Source organism: Lepidochelys kempii, chromosome 2, assembly GCF_965140265.1.
Source record: "Lepidochelys kempii isolate rLepKem1 chromosome 2, rLepKem1.hap2, whole genome shotgun sequence".
NCBI classification, from domain to species: Eukaryota; Metazoa; Chordata; order Testudines; family Cheloniidae; genus Lepidochelys; species Lepidochelys kempii.
Window position 1 is genome coordinate 239,225,552 of NC_133257.1, and position 22,733 is coordinate 239,248,284.

Consider the following 22,733-nt stretch of genomic DNA (forward strand, 5'->3'; position numbering starts at 1 on the left):
TCTGGATCTGTAAAAGCGGCAAAGCTGCTGCTTTCTGGGGTAGAGCCTCAACTGTTCTAGTTTGGTGTAGCTCCATTAACTCTACAAAGTCCCTCCATCTCCCAGGGGGGGCAGGGGTGGAAAGACATGGGCAGGGGGCTGCTTTTGTTTCCATTCTGCCCCTTCCTGCCGAGCAGAGAGGGGTCCAGGCTCCCCGGTCCCGCTCTGGCTTCCAGCTTGGCTGGGGGCAGGGTCTCCTGGGAAAGAGGCGGGGTAGGGGTGGGGCTTTGGGGGAAGAAGAAGTGCCGTGGGGTGGGGGGGGGGAAGAAAACCCTTTCTGTCAGTGTAGGGCTATGACTACCTACAGGGCTATGCTGACACTGCTATGCTGGTCTATCCATAGCGTTGACATACCTTGTGACCCTCATTTGGTGTTGACCTTTAACAACGCATGCCAGGGCTTAAGGGAGGCACAACTGGTTTCATATTTCTGAAGGGGCCCTCGGCTTTCAAAAGTTTAAATACGCTAGGTAGTCTGACCAGCTACTTAACAAGGCTGCAGAACGTCCCATGGCGATTCCTACATCTAGCCCGACAGCTTGTGGTTGAACCAGAGCATGTCGTGTTAGTAGGGAATAGATGCGGGGGAGAGAGCCCATGACAGCATGGCTCCTGGTGGAACTGTATTGTCGGTGGAGTGGACTGACTAGGAAGCACGTGAAAGGGCCAGGCTGGCTGTGCTGCTGCCTGGGAAACTGCCAGCTTGCAGCCTGACTGGTTTGTGTAGCCCTCGCCTGCATGTGGTATCTAGGCCACACTCTCTCCCCCAGTATGGGGTGGGACATCCCTACCCCGTGAAGTGAGACTGAGAAAGACACGTCATGAGATGACCCTCGTAGAGCTCCTCCTGGGCATTTCCCCCTGCAGTGGGGAGTTGCCCATGGGCATGACTGGGCTCATAATTTGAGAGATGAACTCTGCGTTCTGTCCTTCCATTGGTTACCCTGTGTTCACACCCTCTTTTGCTCTGAGCAGTATCACCCTCTCAGGTTGTAGTCAGTCCACTACCAATAAGGGATTGCTAGAAAGTTGATATTTTCCTCTGTGTGATATCAGTGATGTGTGTGTTAGGAATGAACAGATTAATTTTTGAATCTCACAGTACAAGTGCATCCTCACATAATTCAAGCCTTTAATCAGCCTATCTTTTAATGAAAGGGTTCTTGAAGGTTATTTCTCACAGTGCCTATAACCCATCCAATGTCAGGATTGAGACTTAAACCAATAAGAACAAAGAAGTGATTAATCGAGATTTTCACAGTATCCTTTATTTACTCTTTTGATCCTAAGTGCAGCACACATGGCGTTGTATATAGGTACAACTGTAGTTCTGATCCCCCTACAGGAGAGCCATATGGGCATAACCTGGGCAAGTTAAGATGCAGTGGCAGCCTTAAATCATATTTTCCTAGATTCTTTTTTTTAAAAAAAAAGCCTAATAAAGTGTACATTGGCTCCTTCTCATTAATCCAAATGAGAGTTTTCCTAATAAAGGATTTTATTGTTATAATGCTTAGCCCTGGTTAATTAAGCACTGGTACTTCCCCTGTATTCCAGAATGGAAGGTAACACCTTAACTTAATTAAAGAAAACAGTTATAACATGAAAGTAACAAACCCTGTGCTGCTGCCTTTTACCTCCTAACAAGATTTGTTTATAATCACAGGTTTCTGACCAAAGGATATTGGTATAAAGAATTAATAGATTTCAAAGACTTTCATCTTGGTAGGGTGCCTACTTCTTTCCTAGCCTTTTTATGTAAATATCCTGTAGTAACATTACCAAGACCCTTGGGAAGAATCAGTGTAATTAACATGACTTTTTGACTACGAATATATATTTCTCTTAGTCATCACCAATCTGTGTTCAGAGGGCATTAGAGGAGACACAAGTTCTTTTAAGACAGCCAAATCATGCAGTTCTGAGTTGGTCTTCCTCGGGAAGCATTTCCGGTGGAGTGGGGCTAAGATTTTAGTGGGACAGTAGCGGTTGGTCCTAAGTGTATATGGAGGAGGAAGTGTGTAATGTGCACTGGGGTAAATTCTGTCTTTACCCATGTGCACAGGCCATGCATTGAATGCAATGAGTCTCGCACCTGTTTGTTTGTCTAAAAGGCAGAAGCTCACATAAAGGCAGAATCTCTCCATGTTACTAGTGGTTCAAGGGAAAATGAAGCTGGTCTATCATGCATTTGTGCAAATGGTATGCTTCATCTAGAGATAATTTTGCCTGGACTTTATATGTTCAACATACATTGGACCAAAGTGGACCAATGCTTTTGCATAGATAACAGTACAGCCATGGAACAGTTTGATAGCCGTGTCACCTGCCAGTCAGCCATTTTAGAATGATTTTCTATTAAAAGCTTGTTAAAAGCATAATCCTAGGGCCCCACAAGAATATTAAGAATCATTTGTGACATTGGATAACTATGTAGAAAAGGTCTCCCTGTTCCCATCTTGATGGGCTGCCCTTGGATTGGTTCATTTCCCTGGCCTCTTTCCAGCAGCTCCAGAATCTGCATAACCTCCCATGTAAAGATTTGTTTGGATTTGTAAAAATTGTGGCACTTCTGGTATATATCAGTTAGATAACAAGAACTTCTACCCACCTCAGAACCGGATTGTCTAATGCTCAGTGCTCCTCAGTTAAGGGCATGTATCTGTATTTTTCTGTCTACTGTTTAACCCAGTGGATGACAGTTGCATCTATAAGGCTACTATCTGGAGGTAAATATAGCAGTTCACATTCAAAACCAAAAACTGCCCTCAAAATATTCTTGTCAGTTCAAAATTATTGTAGTTCTTTAGTTCCTTGGGTAGTGCATTTCTTTTTTGTGAGGGCCTAATGGTTTGAAGGAGTTCTGCGGTCTCTTGTAGAGCTATCTGGATGTGTCTATAGTAGATAGACTTCACACCGTGCCATCATTATCATATATTAACAACTTTCCTCATGGAAGAGTCACATAGAAGGTTATCCTTTCTATAGATACTTTTAAACCAACCATATGATTCTATATCAGGGGCATAATTGCTCATTAATATCTATAGGATGGTTCAAAAAGGATTTTGGTTCATAAAATATCTATAAAATTCTATTTCATTTCTATGGAAGTCTATTGGTTTCTTCCCTCTTAAATTCTATAGAATTTAGGGTCTATAGCACAAAGCACTTACAATAAGCTATTTTTATTACTGGCACTTACGTCACGGCTTGGTCACTGACCTAGATTCAATTTAATTTCTTACTGTATCCTACTGTAACATAAAATGCTGTGCTAAAGATATTCTTGCATCATTGCCTTTGACACAGTGCTTTGTTACTTTAGGAAACCATTGTATCAAACCAATTTACCATTGTTTAATACCAACATGTGCCATTTTGTTGATTTCTTTTTTCAAAAAGAATAATTTCAAGAATGGAAAACTCCCCATTGACCTATGGAAGCCCAATGACATGAGATATGTGAAACTATGCTGGACAAAGTACTAGATAACATACTGTGAGAAGTATTCTTGATCTGGCAGGTGGATGGACTAGGTGACTTAGAGAAGGAAAAGACTAACTCCTGTGATATCCTAATTCAGTTTTGTGGGGAAAAACATCTTTGAAGATATAATTATCTCTTACTTTCCAGAACCAAACAAGGAACCTTGAAGTTGCCATGCTGGATCAAACCCAAGGTCTACCTGGTCCAATATTTGGTCAATATTGACAGTGGCCAATACCAGCTGCTTCAGAGGAAGAAACCCTATAGTAGGCATTTATGGGGTAACCTGCCCCAGCGAAAGTTTCTTCCTAACCCTCCTGTAGCTAGAGGTTGGTTTATGCCTTGAAACTTGAAGGATTGTATTCCTTCCAAACTCATATTTTTGAATAATTACTATAGTAAGTAGGAATTTTTGTTATAGATATATTTTTTTTCTGGTTCCTGCTAAGCTCTGGGCAGCAGTGATATCTTGTGACAATGAGGTCCACAATCCAAATGGTTGCTTGTGTGAAAAAGCATTTCCTCTTCTCAGTTTTGAATTTGGTGCCTTCCAATTTCATTGATTGTTCTTATATTATGAGACAGGTGAATAGAAACTCTCAGTCTACCATACCTTCTCTTTATCCTTCAATAGTTTGTATACTTTCATCACGTCTCCTCTCTCAGAAACACAATCCCGGTCATTTCAATTGCTCTTTATGTGAGCGAACAGATGAGTTTCTCATGATATATGCTATGTCTTTGTAAGTTAAATTACTTCTAGCACCTGAGAATGTGTATGTACCTGTTCTAAAAGTGGAATTGCTCTTTTCAATTAGCTGTACAATTAGCTTAATAAAGGAGGCTAAGGGGGTTTGGGCACCATTAGTTACCCTGAACTTTTGTGAGTGGCTATATTGGGCCTGATTCTGTTCTTACACCAGTTTTACACCAGTGTAATACCATTTGGTCAGATCCTATTTTCATCTGCGTAAATCTGGAGTGACTCCTTTTGAGACTAGATTTACACTGGTACAGGTAAGGCCAGGATGAGCTCTACTACTTCAGTGGAGTTACTTCAGCTTTAGGACTCAATCCTACAATGTGCTGAGCACTTCCTGGGAGTTGGTGAGTGCCTTCCACTACCACTGAAGTTAATGGGAATTGAAGGCATTAGCATCTCCCAGGAGCTGCTTAATACCTTTCAGGATCAGGACTCTATGCCATTGTAAATTAGATCTGGACCAGGCCTATTCCTTTTTATCTTTTGTTGCACTAACTTATTTTCCTCATTACAACTACACACATACTGAGGCCCTTCATCTGACTCTTATGGGATTTACACCCTTTGCTAGTACTTTATTCCCATCTTCTCTAGACCAAGAAATCAGCTTAGAGACCTGGTCAGTATTTGAAAATGATAAACCACTAATAGTGGGTCTTGACAATGGGTTTAGCTGAGCAATTGCTGATACCCATTGTCAACAATGGGTAGTTTTGCCAGTGTAAACAAGACTTGAGTGCTGATTGGTTTAAGCACGGTTCTCTAGAAAAATGCTAGCATCGTTTCCTTGGCCATTGTTCTTTGACCAGAACCCAGATCTCCTGACTCTCTTAGCCCTTTGCTTTAACTACAAGACTGTCCATGTCTTTCGAATCTTTAATTAATTGAACTCAGCACTCCATATTATTCTCATGAAGTTAGTTCAAGGCATCAGAATTCTACAGAGCAATATATTTCTAAAATAAATATTAGAAACAACATCATAGGTCTAAGGTGCAGTATTCTGTGCTGCAGTGTAACACACTTCATTATAGGGCAGATTCTCTTCTGCATCTGGGCTCTACTTAGGGCCTCTACACCAGATGAGGACCAGCAGAACGGAGGTCTACCCTCCCAATAGGTCCCTCTGTCCCTGACACCCTCTATACCAAGCTGGGGGTGGTTGGCACAAGTGCTGGCTCTGCTAACTTTTTCCAGCTGAGAGATCCCTCAATCCATGCCAGAATAATTTTCAGCTGGCCAGTTCTGACCAAGATTCGGTCCCTTTCTCACTCAGTTTGTAATCAATTTAGTTCATATTAAGTCTAGATAACAACTGCTTGACATTGGGGATTTTCTGGAGATCACGTGAGAAATGAAGGGGCAGAGAACTCCACTCAGGGAATTTCTCTGACATGGTCACAGGGTGAAAAAAAAAGTTTCATAAATAATAGACAGAGGGCTCTCTAAGCCTTGTTCAGATACTTAGCGTATGTCTATACTGCGATAAAAGACCCATGGCACAGCTGCAGCTGGCCTGGATCAGCTAACTCAGGCTTATGGAGATCAGGCTATGGGGCTATAAAATTGGGGCTTTCGGGAATGGAGGTTGTTCGTAACTCTGAAATATTCATCACTAGTCTGAACAAAACATTTTGGTTCTTTCAAAAGTTTACAAGTGAATTTTGACTTAATACAGCTTTAAAACTTTACTATGCAGAAGAAAAATGCTGCTCTTAACTATCTTAATTTAAATGAAACAAGCACAGAAACAGTTTTCTGACCTTGTCAAATCTTTGTTTTAAACTTTCCCTTTATTTTTTTAGTAGTTTACATTTAACAAGTACTGTACTGAATTTGCTTTTTTAATTTTTTTTGTCTCTGCTGCTGCCTGATAGCGTAATTCTGGTTCCAAATGAGGTGTGTGGTTGACTGGTGAGTTCGTAACTCTGAGGTTCTATTGTATTTTAGGAGCTTATTTTTCCCATTATTATTTCATGTTTTAGAGGCTCCAGGCAGTTTCAGCTTAAGTGTTAGCTGAAATCCTATGTTGGGGGGGGGGGAAGAATTTGATTAATGCAGTGTATTAATTCCATCACTAATACCCCTATCTGTGCACCAAATGCTCTGACCTGTCCCAGTGACCCGGGTGTCCAAGGCACAGTCTATCACCACAGTGAGCCTCAGTAGAGAGGCCAAAGGCTGAATGGACTTGAAAGAGCTCTTGAAGTGGTCCTTCTAGGTAAGGGCTGAAGCACACTGACTCCGCTGTGCAAGGAACCTACACTACTGCTACCCATGCTCTATTAGTTCAGTGACTTAAATGCAGAACTTAGTTCCCCACAGCTTCCAATACAGCACTTTTCAAGAACACTATATACACATTGCATTATTTTAAAAGAATAATCACTAAAAAATACCTTGACTGATTCCCCACCACTGAAAGGCAGCCCTTCTAATCTGCTTGTTAAAGAATGTTTAGGAAGCTGTTAAGAAATTGAATCCCCAAGTGACGAGGGTCAAAAATACTGCTGAAGAAGCAGAAAAGAACTGACAAATGAAAACATCTCCTCTCCGTGGCAAGTCTTGATGCTTTCCTCCACGTAACTATAAAATATTTCAAGCTAACATGCTCCAAATGAAAAAAAGGTGCCAACTCTATAAGCAGGTGTTTGCTGACCGAACGGGCAATGTGTAACGTGTTTTTCTGCAAACGTATAATAGTAATTTTGCTGATGAATAGCATCTGTTCCAAGAAAGTTTAATCTATTATGGCTGTAATGTGTGCTATATAGGACAGAAGAGGGAGGGAAAATAGCCATGGATTTAAAACTACATCTGTGGCTAGTTAGTTATGGTAACTCTCTCAGGTATGTGGTGGTTTCAGCATGTGTTCTAGAATGCAGCAGTAGACTAGCAACAAGAGCTATAGAGAAAACTCTGAAAAATCAATACACCTACTCGTTCAAAAAAAACCAACCCCAAAACAAAAAACCCTACAAAGTGTTTTCAGTCCTATGTCATTCACTGAACACTTGCTGGCCCTGCAGCTCTAGCCTCTATCACGTTCCCAACCAGGTGCAAAAACCATTGACACGAGGTCACTTCCAGAAACGAGACAAAACACTAATAACGAGCTTAGCAGAAATGGAGGGAAAGCACTGACCTTGATCAGCAAAGCTGAGGGTGGAACGTGAACTGTAACCTTAGGGGATGAGCAGTTGGGAAAGAATTGCTAAAGGCCAAGTCCTCATCCCATTGAAGTCAATGGTAAAACTCCCATTGACTTCCATGGAAGCAGAATTTGGCCCAAAGTGAACCAGAAAGGCAGCAGGGAAATGCATTGGGCAGTGCAGTGCTTCCCACTCACTCACCATTGCCAAGAAGTGACCTAGGCTCCAGTACACTGAAGAAGCAAGACAGCTGTTGCCGCAAAGAGCTGGCTGTTGTATGGTTTGCATTTGTTCTCTCTTCTGTGCTCCCTGCTTATTACTTTTATATGTTCCCCCATCCAGCCAATTTCTTCTGTATTTGTATGTTCCACCTTTGGATGTGTAACACCAACAGACCCCGGTCACTGACGGGCAGGATCGAACCTGGGACCTCTGGAGCTAAATGCATGAGTCTTTACTGCATCAGTTAAGAGCCATATGCCTCTTAGCTAAGACTGTAGAGCAGACTCATTAATCTTTCTCACTAAGTGGTCTCGGTGCCACTAGATGGGACAGAACACCACACCCAGGAGGTGTGTGGGTTACAGATGCAGCAGTTATCTTTCCATACTCGCCACTGACTCCAGCTTATGGATACTGCTTTCTAGTTCCTCAGGACCAAACCCCTTGCATTCCTGTGCTGGAAATTTGTCATCCCATGATATTTTGAGACTGTTTTAAATGCCCTGCGGGACACCTGTCAGAATGTGACCTGAGTGAATAGGTGGCAACTTTACCTAGGACTCCTGCTCAGCTTGCCTCCTTCCCTGGGTCCTAGTCCAGCCCTCGGCTATGTTTTGCTGCAATTCTGAAACCTTCTCACCTGTGCTTGCCCTGCTCTACTTCCACAGTCTGTACAAAATGTTATTGCTAACATGGTCTTCTCTCCTGCTACTGGATCACGTCACTCTTCTCTCAGGATCCCTCCTTGGCTTCTTCTCTCCTTCCCCCAACACCCTCACCTTTTGGGTCCTGCACGATGCCACCCCCATCCACATCTTCGCCTTCCTTTCGTCTTCCCAATTTCCTCTCCTAAATGTCCCCCCTCTTAGACCTTCTCCCACGGCTATCTTTTACCTTTTTTTCAATCCCTTTTATGCTTGAATCTGCATACTCCTGAATGCCAAACACCTACCCTCTTCTCCAGAGGTTGGAGTCAATTGAACCAAGAGGAGGAGCTCCACTACACCAGTCAAGGTGGAGGGAGACCCATGGGGAAGTACTACTCAGCCAGGCCTGGGAGATCACTGTCTCCACTTTTAGTGTAAAAAGGGGAGCTGCCATCACCATCTCCCATGCTCCTCCTTACTTTAGCCCCCTGATCCTCTCATTGGAGTTACTATTTGTAGTCTAGTAGCAGCTACAGGGCGCCAACTGAGAGAAGGGCCCATTTTTCTGGATGCTGTACAAACACACAGTAAGAGACAATGCCTGCCTTGAGAAACCCAGAGTCTAAAGTGTGAAAGAGGAAACAGAAGTGAAGTGACTTTTTCTCAAGGTCACACTGCAAAATAGTGGCAGAGCCAGGCATAGAACTTAGTCCTTGCATCCGTGTCCAGTGCCTTATCCACAAGTCACCCTCTCTCATTCGGATCCTTCCATCAAATGCACCTCCAGTACTGCCACCCCTGAGTGTTTAAAAATCACGAGTCTGGCCCCAAAACATCAGGAGTCATGGCTTAAAAATCATTTAGCTTTTTTAAAAATAATCCTTTTTAAAAATATTTGCCATCCAGTTTCTGAGCCTTTAGGTTACACTGAGTTTACATTGTCAGGCTTTTCAGAAACTTTTTTTTTTCTTTTATGAAAGTTAGGATTCTCAGCTCCAAGAGCTGGGACTTTAAGAAAAACAGGAACAATGGCAAGATTTCCAATAAAATCACCAGAGTTGACAGTGCACTTCTTCCATAATTCTATTGACATTTGACAGCAACCCCCCAGTCGAAGAATTCTGGAAGATTACATTACCAAAAAAATCCACGCTGCTTTGAGATGTGAGCAGCATCCGATTATATGGTGGATTGTGTGTTTGTACTGTACTGTGCTTAGATTGTAAACCCCTTGAGGCAAGGACTGCCCTTTCCTTTTTTCTGCACCCTGATGGTGCTCAATAAATAACAATCCCCTCCTTTACACTGGCAACTTACCCCATTCTCAGTCCCTTGAATGACATGGCAGCCTTTCCCTAATGAAATCAGCAGAGTTACCAGCGCTGGAGCGAAGAGGTGTTTTGTATATTGCATAGTAAACACCACAATAGCGGGTGAGAGGTGTTGAGGCCAAGGAGGAAGGGGGAAGTATACAGTGCTGCTTCCCATGACTGTGTTCTCCTAATGAACAGCTGCTGTAGGATAGCAAACAGTTCCTGATTGAGATAAGATTACACACATGCAAATGACACTAATCATCCCAGAAAGGGTTTTACAAAAAGGATCAGATTCTGGTTATTTTTTATTTGAACTACCTTCCAGTTTTCTTAACACAGTGAAGAGATTTAAATGTTCAATCCACTGTCAGTCCTTTTGACTGATGGCAAATTGTGTTATCTCATCTAGGGAGTATCTGTGATAAAACGCCTATGGTTGTAGTGAGACCATGTAATTTTTCTACGATGAGTGTAGCTGGCTGAAACATGATGTAGACATTTAGCAACGAAAGGAGTACAGCTCTTTCTGTACAGGCCCTAATCCTGCAGATACTAAGCCCCTGCATAACTTTATGCATGTGAGTAGCCCCACTGAAGGCAGTGGGGAGTACTCATGTGTGGAAAGTTATGCATGTGCTTAAGTGCTGGCAGGATCAGAACCCTATGGTTAGATAAGAAAGAAAGATTGTTAGATAACAGAAATTGCCAGAAGGGTGGTCTTATGGCTAAAGCATCAGAATGGGGGAGCAGGAAATCTGTATTCTATACTGGCTCTTTTGCAGACTCTTTGGATGACCTTGGGCAAGTCACTTAGAGTCTCTTCCTGTTTCCCCGGCTGTGTAATGGAGCTATAGCGCATCACATACCTGCCAGGGATGACGTGAGGCTCCGTTCATGAACGTGGTCAAAGCCCTTTGACAGGTTTCAGAGGCACTGAATTTAGCCATATGGAATGGAAATCCATCAACTTCATGAAAAAACTCCTACAGATACAGACAGACATCATCTTCCTTTCCAAATGCAAACAGATGGACATCATACCAAAAGGACTAAAGGTAAAAAATCCATAACAATCTACATATCACACAGACTATGCTGAGAGATTATGCCGCACACTCTCAAAGAAACTGCAAAACCATCTGATCAACATCCTATACAGCAAACAGGGAAAGATTAAGAATGAGCTCTCAAAGCCCTTTGAGAGCCTTGGGTAGGCATCCATTCAGAAATGCAAAACAGCTGGTAAAGCCAGGTGAATAATGAAAGAAATGACTCGCAAATATGGAAAATTTCACTAAGCTGGAATCTATTCACCAATGATTTGCCCAGCTCTATAGCTTGAGCAAATGATGGAAAAAATATTCCTCCAATTCCTCTTTAAAAGAGATCATGAAATTCATCAACTAAATTACTCAGATCACATTGGGCCAACTCTGGTAATAGTATCATTAAAACAGAGCTAGCTGGAACAGGATTCTATTACAACAGGCCTATCTGGGTGCATTTAAGAAGCCAAATAATTCTGTTTTTTTTCTTTGGAGAAGTTGCCAGTGGATGGATTTGGAAGCATTGGGCTGTCTCTCCAGCCATCACTTACATGCAGTGATTATCATCTCCTGCCACCAGCATCCTGGCTCCCAGGTGCCCCAAAAGCATTTCTCTGGATGAGGAGGGGACCCCTCTGATGTCTTGTCTTGTCCTGGGTACCAGCCAAGCCTGTCAGATAGCATTAATTTTAAAAGTGCATCCTATTTTCCCCTTGATAGACTATAATCTTCCATCCTACAGATTTTCCATGCACAGAGAGCTGATGTTTTTCTTATTAACTATATAGCACTTACAGACTCAGCAGCTCCTGTGGGAGAGCTGGAGGTGTTTTGTTTGTTCTCTCAACGGAAACAATATACCCCATGCTGAGGGATGTTCTCAGCAAGTCTGCTGTTGTCAGAACTGGTGGCTGGTGCTCTTGGGTCAGGCTTTTCTGCTTCCCCGTGTTGTTTTTCTGGGAAGGTGCTGCATTTGGAAATCTGTCTGACTTGGCTTCATAGCTAGATGCCTGTGTAGGAGGCCTGCAAAGGCACACCGCTCTAAGTGATGGGGATATCTGCTTGAAGCTAACCAGCCACATAGCTCCTCAGACATTCCCTTTTATTTAGATTTCAAATGCACTGTGTATGCTTTACCTCTTGGAAGTGCTGTGCAGGACTCTGACTTCCCACAGCACAAGTAAGCATGTTTACAGGGGTGGATTAGAGCAGGATTCACGGAGTTGTAGAGCCAGGCCGTGGGCTAGAGGGGAACCCGTACACTCGTGAGAGCCCCAAACCTAGAATTTGTTCTGCACAGCAAGATCCTCCGCTTACAAGTTGCAAGACTGGGGCGAAAGTTCAGATCTGTAGGAAAGGGCTCCACAGGGGGTCTGTCGCAGGGACGTGGGACATGAGGGATGATTATCAGGTCGGAGCGCCCGAGAGTATTTGATTTGTTGTGGGCTGCTCTTTGCTTTGGGGGGAGCCCTTGGATTGGATTGGATTGGGTTGGATCTGGGCCCCATTTTGTCTTAACCCAGCATCACTTGTTTGTGAAGATTAACTTTTGAAGGGTGTGTGTGTGTGTAATATCTGCAGCACATTAACAAGAATGTTCTTAATCCTGGGGGCTAAGCTACTTCAGGTGGCTAGAATGTTCAGAGAGGTGATAATGAAGAGAGATCCGATGGAATTCACAACAGCCATACCACCTGGGTTGAAACTACAGTGGTTTATTCCTTTAAAAAAAAAAGTTTTCTGTCGTGGAGGAATCTTTGATAATTTGCAGGAAGCTTGAGGTTCACTTCAAAGCCATTAAGCTGCTGGGGAGGAAAGGCAAGGCAAGGCAAGCTGTCTGCACTAGGCATGCTCCGCAGTGACTGCTTCATGCAAGGCTGGGCTCGCTCACAATACTCCCAAACGCAGAGAACAGAGGCAAGCATGGGGGAGCCACTTGGTAAGTCAGTGACATTCTCTTCCTACAACTCCAAGTTAAAGCCACTTAATTTATTCAGCCTGAATTAAGAGTTCAAGGGAATTGTGTGGGTGGCTTTGTTGTTTCTCTGTAAGGCATGCTGCAAAAACGAACCAAGCCACTGCAAAGCTGTCATGCAGCTGCCAACGATTCTAACTGCATCTCTAAGTTTCTCTCCTCATGTCAAACCATAGGCTTTTTGCTCTGTTCCGGAGCTCTGAGTGTATGGTTCTTGCACACGCTGCTCTGACCGTTTTCAAACGGATGAATAGTTTTGCTGGAGCAGCAGTAGATTATTTGGTCTCCGCTGGTGTTAGTTGCAGATGTAGCTGTTCGCGTACCAGAGAGTATGTGTTTACAAGCAGCTTGGCTCTCTCCTTCAGTTGTTTGAAGACTATGTGAGGTATGTGTTCCCCATTTGGCTTGGACATAGGGGGACCTAAAGTCCCCTGCTAGCAGCTCCCCCTACCCTTTTTGCACTGGGTAGGTGGAATCAAAGAGATCAGAGCGAAAGGATTGGCTTCCCACGCAGCAGTGGAAAGAGATCATATTTCCAAGGCAGGTTTTAGATCACCTCTATGCTACTAATGAGTCTTCTGCAGTAAATTGCAGCCTGTGGTCTCTTCAGGTGACCTGCTGGTTAATTGATTCAGTGACCACTGCTGTAACAGATTCAGTTTCTGTACTGATAGCCCTGCAAAGTTTACAAACTACCCCCCCCCCCCCACACACACATTTTTGACATTTAAAATGTTCCATCAAAGAAATAATGATGTTAACCCAGGCTGTGGAAAGCACCACCCCTCACAGAGGGGGTTTAGTGTTTTAGGGATTAGGGTTTGGTAATCTGTGAGTGTGCAATCTGAATGCCTCTGTGTAGGTCTCCTTTATGGTGCCTTGCTGCTACATCCCTCTAGTTTTCTTACAGTGTTTATTATTCCAAACTAAACCCCCTGTAAGGGAGATGTTTATTGAGCACTATAGCCAGCCCGGGGTCTCTGATTTTCAAAGCATCTCTCTCAAGCTGTTACCAGTTTAGCAATAAAATGAAATATTTAGGTACTTTATAGCAGAGAGATGAGGGTACTGCCGTAACACGAACTAGTGTACTAAGAGAAACTGCATTTGCTTCTTGCCAGGAATAACAGAAATTTAATACTTGGGATCCATCTGGATGTTTCAAAAACTAAATAATTCCACTCTAGAATCATAACAACAAAGCATCAGTTACTCTAATTTGTACATGCAAGACAAAATGTGTGGATGGTTAATACCAGGCAGCTACCTTCTCTTTCCCCGCCCCATGGTGGGTGAATTAGCAGTAGACATGAGAAAAACAGGCCCTTCTGTAACTAAATTAAAGACATTTAGTTAAATCCCCAAATCTTGCAAAGTATTTTTTGTGAAGAGCCATAATCTGATTTGTGTCTAAACACACCAAATAAGAAAACAGACTGTGAAGCAATCCTTTCTCTCTGTCTCTCTCTACAGCTTTTGAATTTCTTTCCTGCTTTGCTATTTTCTCTCTTTTTTTTAAAGCTACAAACTTGCCTTCACCCTGGAAAGTGCCTATAACAGTGTGAGACTTCTGTCTCTTTTCATGTCACTTTTCTACCTGTTAATTCCAGTCTTCTCCCACATTGTAACCCACTTTCTGAACAGGAGAGATGAATTCTTTAGTGAGGTAAAAGGCCCTGGTTCTGCAAATGCATCCCAACTCCTGCTTAACTTTACTCCCATGAAGAGTCACAAAGTCAATGCCTGTCTTAAAAACTAAAATTGCCTTTAAAAACCTGATTGTTAGCATGTGATAATACAGTCACAGGCACTAATCCCTTAGACTGATCTATACATCTACCCCTGTGTCTATGCGAGCCCCATTGACTTTAGGGGTGGTCTACCTGCACAGATTAGTTTGCAGGATCCGGGCCTTAAACCTGAAGCTGCAAAGGTTTATTATCAGTCTTAGTGCTGTCTATTATAAGTGCATCCTTTTACACTTTACTCAGTTACCATTGCAAAGAGAAGAAAAAAACTGTTGTTTTTCCATTGGGTGTTAGGCTGAATATTACATTTTAAATTGTCCTAGAACTACAAATTATAGCCCTGATTTGGGCATCGAATCCATCCAATGGACTTTTGTGTATCTGCAGAATCTTTTCTGGATTGGGTTTTTGTTAAGGATTCAGAAAAATTGTTTTTCCATGGTTAGGCGTCCCAGAAGTTAAGACACTTCAGCTCACGCTCTTCAGTAAAAATCTGAGTACAACTGCATGAGCAAGCATTTTGATCCATGTTGTCAGGATACCAAATCTTAGTGACAATGCAATGCGTATCTTGCCTTCTAGCCTAAAGCATTCAGCCACGCTCCTGAGCAGTAGCTGAACCGTTTTCCTTTCTTTGCTTTAAAGGATCTGCATTAAGTCAAAAAAGATATTACCATTTGTTGTTGTTATAAACAGTTACATGGAAAATAATGACCCAACTAAATTCAATTGTTAAAGAGCAGAATGAGCAACTTCTGAACAAATTACTGCAGTACTAATTGGCGAGGAATCTCATGGCTTTTACTCACTTGAGACCTGCTTCTGCCACTGTTGTTGTGTCCACTATTCTCCACAAAGCAGGAGAGTGGGTAGTGACAGGAACACTGGTTCTATTCTTCTTCCCCAATGTACCAGCCTGTGCAGTTGAATTGCCATGGAATAGGGGTTGTAATCTAGAAAGGACCAATAGCAAATTACTATCGCCTGGATCACAGGGTGGGATGGCGAATCTTTGAGGCACAATTCCTTCCCTGCACTGCTCCTTGATGGCCTGGCAGCACACCACTACCTACACAAGGTAGATTGTGAAATCACAGTCTAGCCCATTGTTTCCAGGATGGGGGCCCTAGTTTGTCTCCTCACTTCCTGTAGCATTATTCAAAATTGCTGGCTGTAAAGTGCATTCTCCTGTGCTCAGAAAGTACTAATCCGACTGAATCTGTAGGTTTTAGTCTTTCGAGTGTTAACAGATTACAATAGTATGTTGTTAGATACATAACTTGACTGGCTTTCTCATGACCTAAAGAGCACACAGAAAATAAACAAGGATCTATTGTTCAGTGGGGAAAAGCAAATGTTTTCTGTGTTGCTATCTAATTAAGAAAAGATCATTTTAAAATAATTCTCCTGACTGTCACAGCAATGACGTGGCAAATGCAAACTTGGGTTTTGCCAAAAGCAGATCTGGTTGGAGGGTGATGTATTTCTGAACTTCTCCATCATTTTCGAGCTGCTTATGAGCAGGCTGCAAGGTCCTGCCCAAATCTTCTATTTTAATGAATTTGGCCAGAGTCCATCCTAATTAATCTTGAGGGAGTTAGGGGTGGGAGAGCACAGTATGAAACAATTGTTCTTTTGTAATTTTCTTTTCACATGTGTTGACCCAACCAAGAGCTATGTCTTCAAAATCCTTTGGGTCTCTTGCTGAACCCATTACACCAATTTGTTTGGTTTTAACAGATGTTGTTTTCCCCTTCATGAGTGGAAAGGGTTATCTCACTTGCTAAAACCTTGCTATTGTGCTTTGTTTCAAGAGCCTGTGGACTTGTGGAATGCTGGGGGAAGCTTACTCACTAGGTCCAGCTACAAAGGAAAGGGTAGGTCAGTCTTTCAACAACTTTATACCACCTTTAAGATCCAAACGTAGATATCTGCATAAATTGATGGGATCTTTTAACACCTACAGCAGGAATAACCTAAGTATGTCTCTGTGCAATATATTGCTGATTATAGTAGACCGCAAAAGATTACAGCAGCATGTACATTGCCCAAGTAGATCATGATTAGAACATTATTGAAATTTGTCCGTGGTCACTCAGACAATATTAGATGGGAAGTATGTTTATAGTATTAACTATACTGGCCCAACTTTTCAAAAGTGGCCATTAATTTTGCATGCAAAATTAGTCGTATATCTTAAAGTTGGCATCCAAAATTTGTGGCCATTTTTGAAAATTTGGGACAGTCCCTCTTCTACTGATTGGCTATCACTTGCCTATTCAGTCTCTAATGGCTTGTCTACACTAAAAAGATTTGCCATTTTAAGTACACCAGTGCAGTTAAAATAACAAACCCTTCCCTAGTGTGGATGCAGGTGTACTAGTATAGTTTTTATTCTAGTTTGGGAAGATGAATAATCTGTATTGGTGTATGGTAGCTTTATACTGGTATAAGTGTCCACATTAGGGTTAAAATAATCAGGCTAAGCAATATATTATACTGGTATGACTTTTCTTGTGTATTCTTGCCCTTACATTCTGCTTTCCTTACTGTCAAATACCAAATATTAAACTACTTAATGTGGAATTAATAATATTAACAATGTGGAAACTGAGGCAAAGAGGTTTCAACTGACCCACGGCCACACAGTGTATCAGTGACATCCCCTAAATTAGAATTTAGGATTCTCAGTCTTATCCTTATTCCACTGGACCACGATACCGCTAAAATATTACTTTGGTGTTTAAGTTCTTGCAGCGTATTTCCAACAACAACAAAAGCCCTACTGTGAATATATGGTAGGACACAGACTAGAGAGGAAGATGGGGTTGGACATCTATGGTACAAGTATAGATCTGGGGGGCAGTCCAGAAGAGGGACATTGATTCCACATAAAAGTATGCTAACGGGAGGCAAGAGAGGCTGGAAACATGTGAAAGTGAGTGAGCAAACCAGACAAAGATGTGCTCAGAGTCTGTTTACTCCAGCAAACATGATCTTTATGGAGGTGTCTGAAAGGAGGGGAGGCAGGCCAGCCCTGCGGAGCCCCCACAACAAGCCACTGTCTGCATTTGTGAGGAGGGGAAAGTGTGTGTGTGTGTGTGTGTTTGTTTTCTTGAAACCTGGCCTGAATGGCTGGCTGGCCCTGCTGTGATTAGGAGAATGCTCATGTGTGTAATCCTTTTGATCATGGAGCCCAAGCTTTATAACCAATGTCCCTGTCATCTCAAAGAAGTCCAGCTCTGTGATGGATCGCTTTATTAAAACATTTCTTACTCCATACAATTAAATACAATTGGCCAAGTGATCTTCTCTGTGTTTTTTGCCCAAACTGAGAGCTTTTTCTCCTGGGTAGAAAAAAAAAATCCACATAGTTTAGTGTAGGAACAATTTATTGGGGTTTGCATGTAGGTATTTAAAGAGGAACTGTTGGCTCTCAAGGACTTAATTTTAAGAGTCAAGAAATGTAAGTTCCCTTTGTTTTGTTCCAACAGAGCTCTGACAGATTTTACCCATGGAAAGCGGCTTGAACAGCATGAGAAAACGTGTTTTCAAACTGAGACACGTGTTCTTTTGTAGGTGGGTTTTTTTGCGGGGGGAGGGTGGTGGAGGGAAGGGAGTTGGCTGTTTACTTTTTGTTTAATAAAATACTTTACTATTTATTACAGCAGTAGAACTGTCAGGAAATACTTCTACCACACACTGCCAACTCCTCTAGAAACCTGTTACATCTTCCCTATGGAATGTCAGCGAACAGTGTTTAAAAATCGCTCCTTCTTTATTAAAGAGAAACCAGAAAAAAGAAAAACCCCTTGGCCTGTTTTCAGACTACTAATGTGGTGCTTTGTGATCAGTGGCAGCAAGCTCTCGACATTCTGAAAACCAGCTCTTTGGAGCTGATCAGAATGGTGAATATTCAAAGATTCCCCCTCTGCCTTTGTGTTTACCTTATCTGGATTTGTGCATGCTACAATAAAAGAGCACTTATCCAGTGCTCTAGCACCCTGGGCAAACTTTTTTAAATACTGTACACAAAATAACTAACCAGACGCAGATCTATTCCCCCAGGCCACCCAGCAGCAACATATATACCAGAGATATGGCTCAACTCTCAATGCACATTCAGCTCCCACCAGAGTCCCACATCACCACAAACAGCCCTCTCCAGCACCTGTCTCCTCATGATCACGGGAGGAAAGCTTTGCTGCATGCCCTGAAGGCTAGCAAACTCAGGCTGTTACAGACCCGGGCAGAAGCCATTCCCAAACGTCTGGGGCTCCAGTGGAGAATGCCCTGGCAAGCCACTCCCTTGCTGTTCTAACAAGGCTTCAGCTCAGGTGCCTCCACTGACCACCACTGTGTCAATATGTTGCGGGGCAAGAGTCACTCTCTGAAATATGCTATTTCGTCTCTATCTGGTCAGATTTTTTCCTTTTATTTTTTTGCCCCCACTTCCAAACTTTCTTGGGAGCCATATTGTGCCTAATAATAATACATTATGGCACATCTGATTAATTTCATTGGGGAGTTCTGCTCAGAAATTGATGGTAAAATATGGACCATGATTTTCAGTGAATGTGAACATATACACTTTTTGCTTTCTCCTTGGGAAAAATGTACACTCTCTGCTGTCTGCAGTGAAGGTTAAATGCAAAATTCACAGGTTTGTATCTTCTTGTGAGCTGAATTAGAGAGATGTGCATGCCTGGGAGCACACAGGGTCCCAAACTCTCCTAATAGCCTTGTGCTGATGGGTGTCTGTGATCTGACACCAACCACCTGATTCAGAATATTTCATTTCAACAAAACAATAAAATGAATTTGGTCACTTCCTTGTCCTGAAGCATTTAGTTTAATTGGATTTTTCACTTTAAAAGAGGATTAAATGGTCAAGGTAAAAACCAGATCCTATTTAAAATGTATGTTTTTAATACACTGTCTGCTACATAAAAGAAAAGGAGTGAGAAATAGAAGAGGTTAAAACACCAAAGATAGCACTGCCCATTATTAAAGTTTCCAAACACTTCCCATATAAGATCCCATTTTCAGTTGCTTATAATTTTGCCAAACTTTAGGCATCTGAGTTGAAATTTCCCATGCTGAGTGTGAGCTGCAGGATGAATTTCTTTTGAAAATTTCAGCTAAAAGAGGTTATCTGTTTCTGAGAACAAGGCTGGGACAAATACATTGTTTTGTTCTTCCTGAAAATAAAAAATCTCACAGCCTTTTCATTCATTGAGAAGCTCGAGTGCACCTGTGTTTTGGATCAGCAACTTGAAATTTATCAGGGCTGTGGCCTGTGTGTGTCAGGAATATATGCTTTTTGCCATGCCTGTGAAAATCCACCCCATTAGCATACTTTATGTGGAATCAATGTCCCTCTTCTGGACTGCCCCCCGGATCTATACTTGTACCATATATACCCAATCCCATCTTCCTCTCTTGTCTGCATCCTACCATATATTCACAGCAGGGTTGTGATGGTGGTTGCTGTTAATACGCTGGAAGAACTTAAAGACCAGAGTAATATTTTAGAGTTATTGTGGTCCATTGGAGTAAGCATGAAATTGAGATTCAGGCATCCTAAATTCTAATTCAGGATGTGTCACTGACACACTGTGTGGCCATGGGTCAGTCAAAACCATTTTGCCTCCGCTTCCATATTGTTAATATTATTCATTCCACATTGAATAGTTCTGTGGCCTGCAATGTGCAGGAGGTCAGACTAGATGCTCATGATGGTTTCTTCTGACCTTAAAGACTGAGTTTATGAGGATGCTGTCTGAGTGAAATGTAGAGGCAACAAAAGCTGAACTGGGATAGAGGATGAAGAGGAGGAGATTGGGAGAAGGAGTCTGCTGAGACTAGGACTGGAGCAGGAGAGGAAAACTGTGATGGAGCACAATGGGGGAGACTGGTACTGGATGGGCAAGGAGACTGGGAACTGAGGAGTGAGGGGGATGCTGAGACTGGTCGGGCAGAGAAGCTGGGACTGGGAGCTGGAGGATGAGGGAGAGGAGACTGGGGCTGTTTGGCAACTGGGAGCCAGGGGGAGACTGGGACTGTGAACCAGTGAGGGAAATGAGGGGTGAACTGGAAGTCAGTTCCCTGGTTGGTGAGAAGGGGCCTCGGCCACTGATGAGATGGTGAGGGGAGACTGGGCCTGGCTGGACAAGGAAACTGGGACAAAGAGACAGGAAGTGGGGATCCTGGACAAGAGGAGAGGGTGAGAAAAGACTGAGGTTGGATGAAGAGCCCAGTGGCCAATTAGCCACTGGGCCGATGGGGCCCGTGCCAGCGGCCTCAGCCAATTGGGGTGCCCTGGAAAAATGAGTGCCCCTGCGCCTTGAACCCATTCTCTGGCAGGAGCACTGGGTGGGGTGGAGTGAGCCCCTATGCCCTGGCCAGATTTCTCTGGCAGGAGTGCAGGGGTTGGAGGGACTGCAGGTGGAAGGGGCCCCCACTTGCTGTGGCCCAGGGCCCCACAAAACCATAATCCGCCTCTGGAAGAGCCCAGAGAGGCAGACTGGGACTGAGAGGCAGTGAGGGGCAGATCAGACCAGGAGCCAGAAGAGGGGCAATGGAACTAGCTGGGCAAGGAGACTCACACAGGAAAATAAGAGCAAAAAAAAAAAATCACCTGTGGGTGAATGCTTTGTAAAAAGTGATCACTCTACAGCACTCCTCATCCTCAAAGGAAACTTGCACAACACTTTCTCAAGACGAGCCTGGGAGCTTAGATTCATTACTCTGCTAGACACTAAAACTCATGGACAGAACAGAGATATTGGATTTATGGCTTATTACAACAATCACTAACTCCCTCTTTTTGTCCTATGATTGCAGAAGTGTTAACGGATCACTCTACCTCGAATGGTCCCTTACAATATGTGCTAACTACTTATGCTAAACAATCTGTTCCACGTTGTATTTAGCTGTGATGCTGGGAGTTCCTTTCCCACATCTGACGAAGAGCTCTGTGTAGCTCAAAATCTTGTCTCTGTCACCAATGAAATTTGGTCGGGTAAAAGATATTACCTCACCCACCTTGTCTCTCTAAAGGATTAGACAAGTCACTTAAACCAAACTTTTCACAGGTGGTCACTATAGTGTGTTCCTCATTTTCTGGGTGTCTGACTTGAGACCCTGAGGTCTGATTTGCAGAAGTTCTGAGCACTCAGAACTGCAGCTGAAGTCATTGGGAGCTGTGCGTGAACATGTAACATAGCAGGGGGTTGCTACTCATTAAGGGTCCACTTTACAGAGATGCTGGGCATGGCACCTCCCACTGGCTTCAATTAGAGTTGTCAGTGCTCAGCACTTCTGCAGCTCAGGCTCTATGTTGAGAACAAGAGAACACATATCAAAGACTCGGATAATGAGATAAAGCATACACTGTGCAGGACTCTCCAGTGCTGCCACCTTGCTTAGGTGCAGTCATTCAATTCATAGTATGAACATAGTATTCATAGTATGAACAATGCTTCATACACTCAGTAGGTCCAGCATATGCATCTTTCTGTTCTTTCAATGATATTGCACCATGGTATCAATATCATTTATCTTCTCTCGCCCTTCAGGCAAGAATGACCATTCTTTCTTTTTAAAGCTAAGGAAACGTTAAGGGCCCAAGACAAATGCACAAACAAAGCATTTTGGTGTTTGATAATACACAACAAGGAACTCTTTTAATGTTCCCCTCCAGGGGTTCCATTGTATCCAAGTACTGGAGATTTTAATCCTTAACTATGCTTTTGTTTGTGTGTGTGTGTTCTAATGCAGATTTTTCATGGTTGAATGCACACTTGTTTCTTTGTCTCTGATCATTGTAGGTTAGACGTAGCCAAAGAAAGTTTGACCCATGTTTCCACTGCACTAGAGTTGGACCAGCTGACTTTGACAAGTCGGAAACACTGGTGAGATAACAGGCATCCTCAGGAAGCAAAACCTATCAGGACACGGTGATGTCGTTGGCAAACAAACCAAATGAGCTCTGGGAAAACAAACTGTTTTCCAGCATTGTTGATCTTACCTCAAATTAGAAACTCTGCACATCCACTTTCTGGCCCAGTTTGAGAGAGTCGTTCGAAGAGAGCAATAGTTCAAGTCTCTACTCCCCTTCCCCTCCCCATGGGGCACTTTATTTTGCTGTCATTTGCTTTTTAATATACACAGTTTTCATTTGTTCCTCAACCAGAACTTAGCAGGATAATAAACCAGGACTGTGTATTCATGGTCCATGGGCACTAAGTTACCCTTGTGTGCGCCAAATAGAAATCAACGTGTTCAGGCAACACGTGGAGAGCTCAGTGTTTGAGGTCTTGTTTTAAATACT

The 22,733-nt window shown here is 42.8% G+C and overlaps 1 protein-coding gene across 5 annotated transcripts in view; it reads left to right on the forward strand.

Moving 5' to 3' along the window:
• JCAD (junctional cadherin 5 associated) overlaps positions 1-22,733 on the forward strand; it is a 192,417-nt gene that overhangs the window by 139,733 nt on the left and 29,951 nt on the right. The window contains exons 1-2 of one of the 5 annotated variants that reach the window (XM_073334373.1): positions 12,489-12,614; positions 16,215-16,275. The exons of 2 other annotated variants lie outside the window; for them this stretch is intronic. The gene's annotated coding sequence lies outside the window, so the exon portion shown is untranslated. Of the gene's footprint in view, positions 1-12,488; positions 12,615-16,212; positions 16,276-22,733 lie in introns of those variants that run through there. 2 more of the 5 variants (XM_073334369.1, XM_073334371.1) reach the window with 2 other exon arrangements.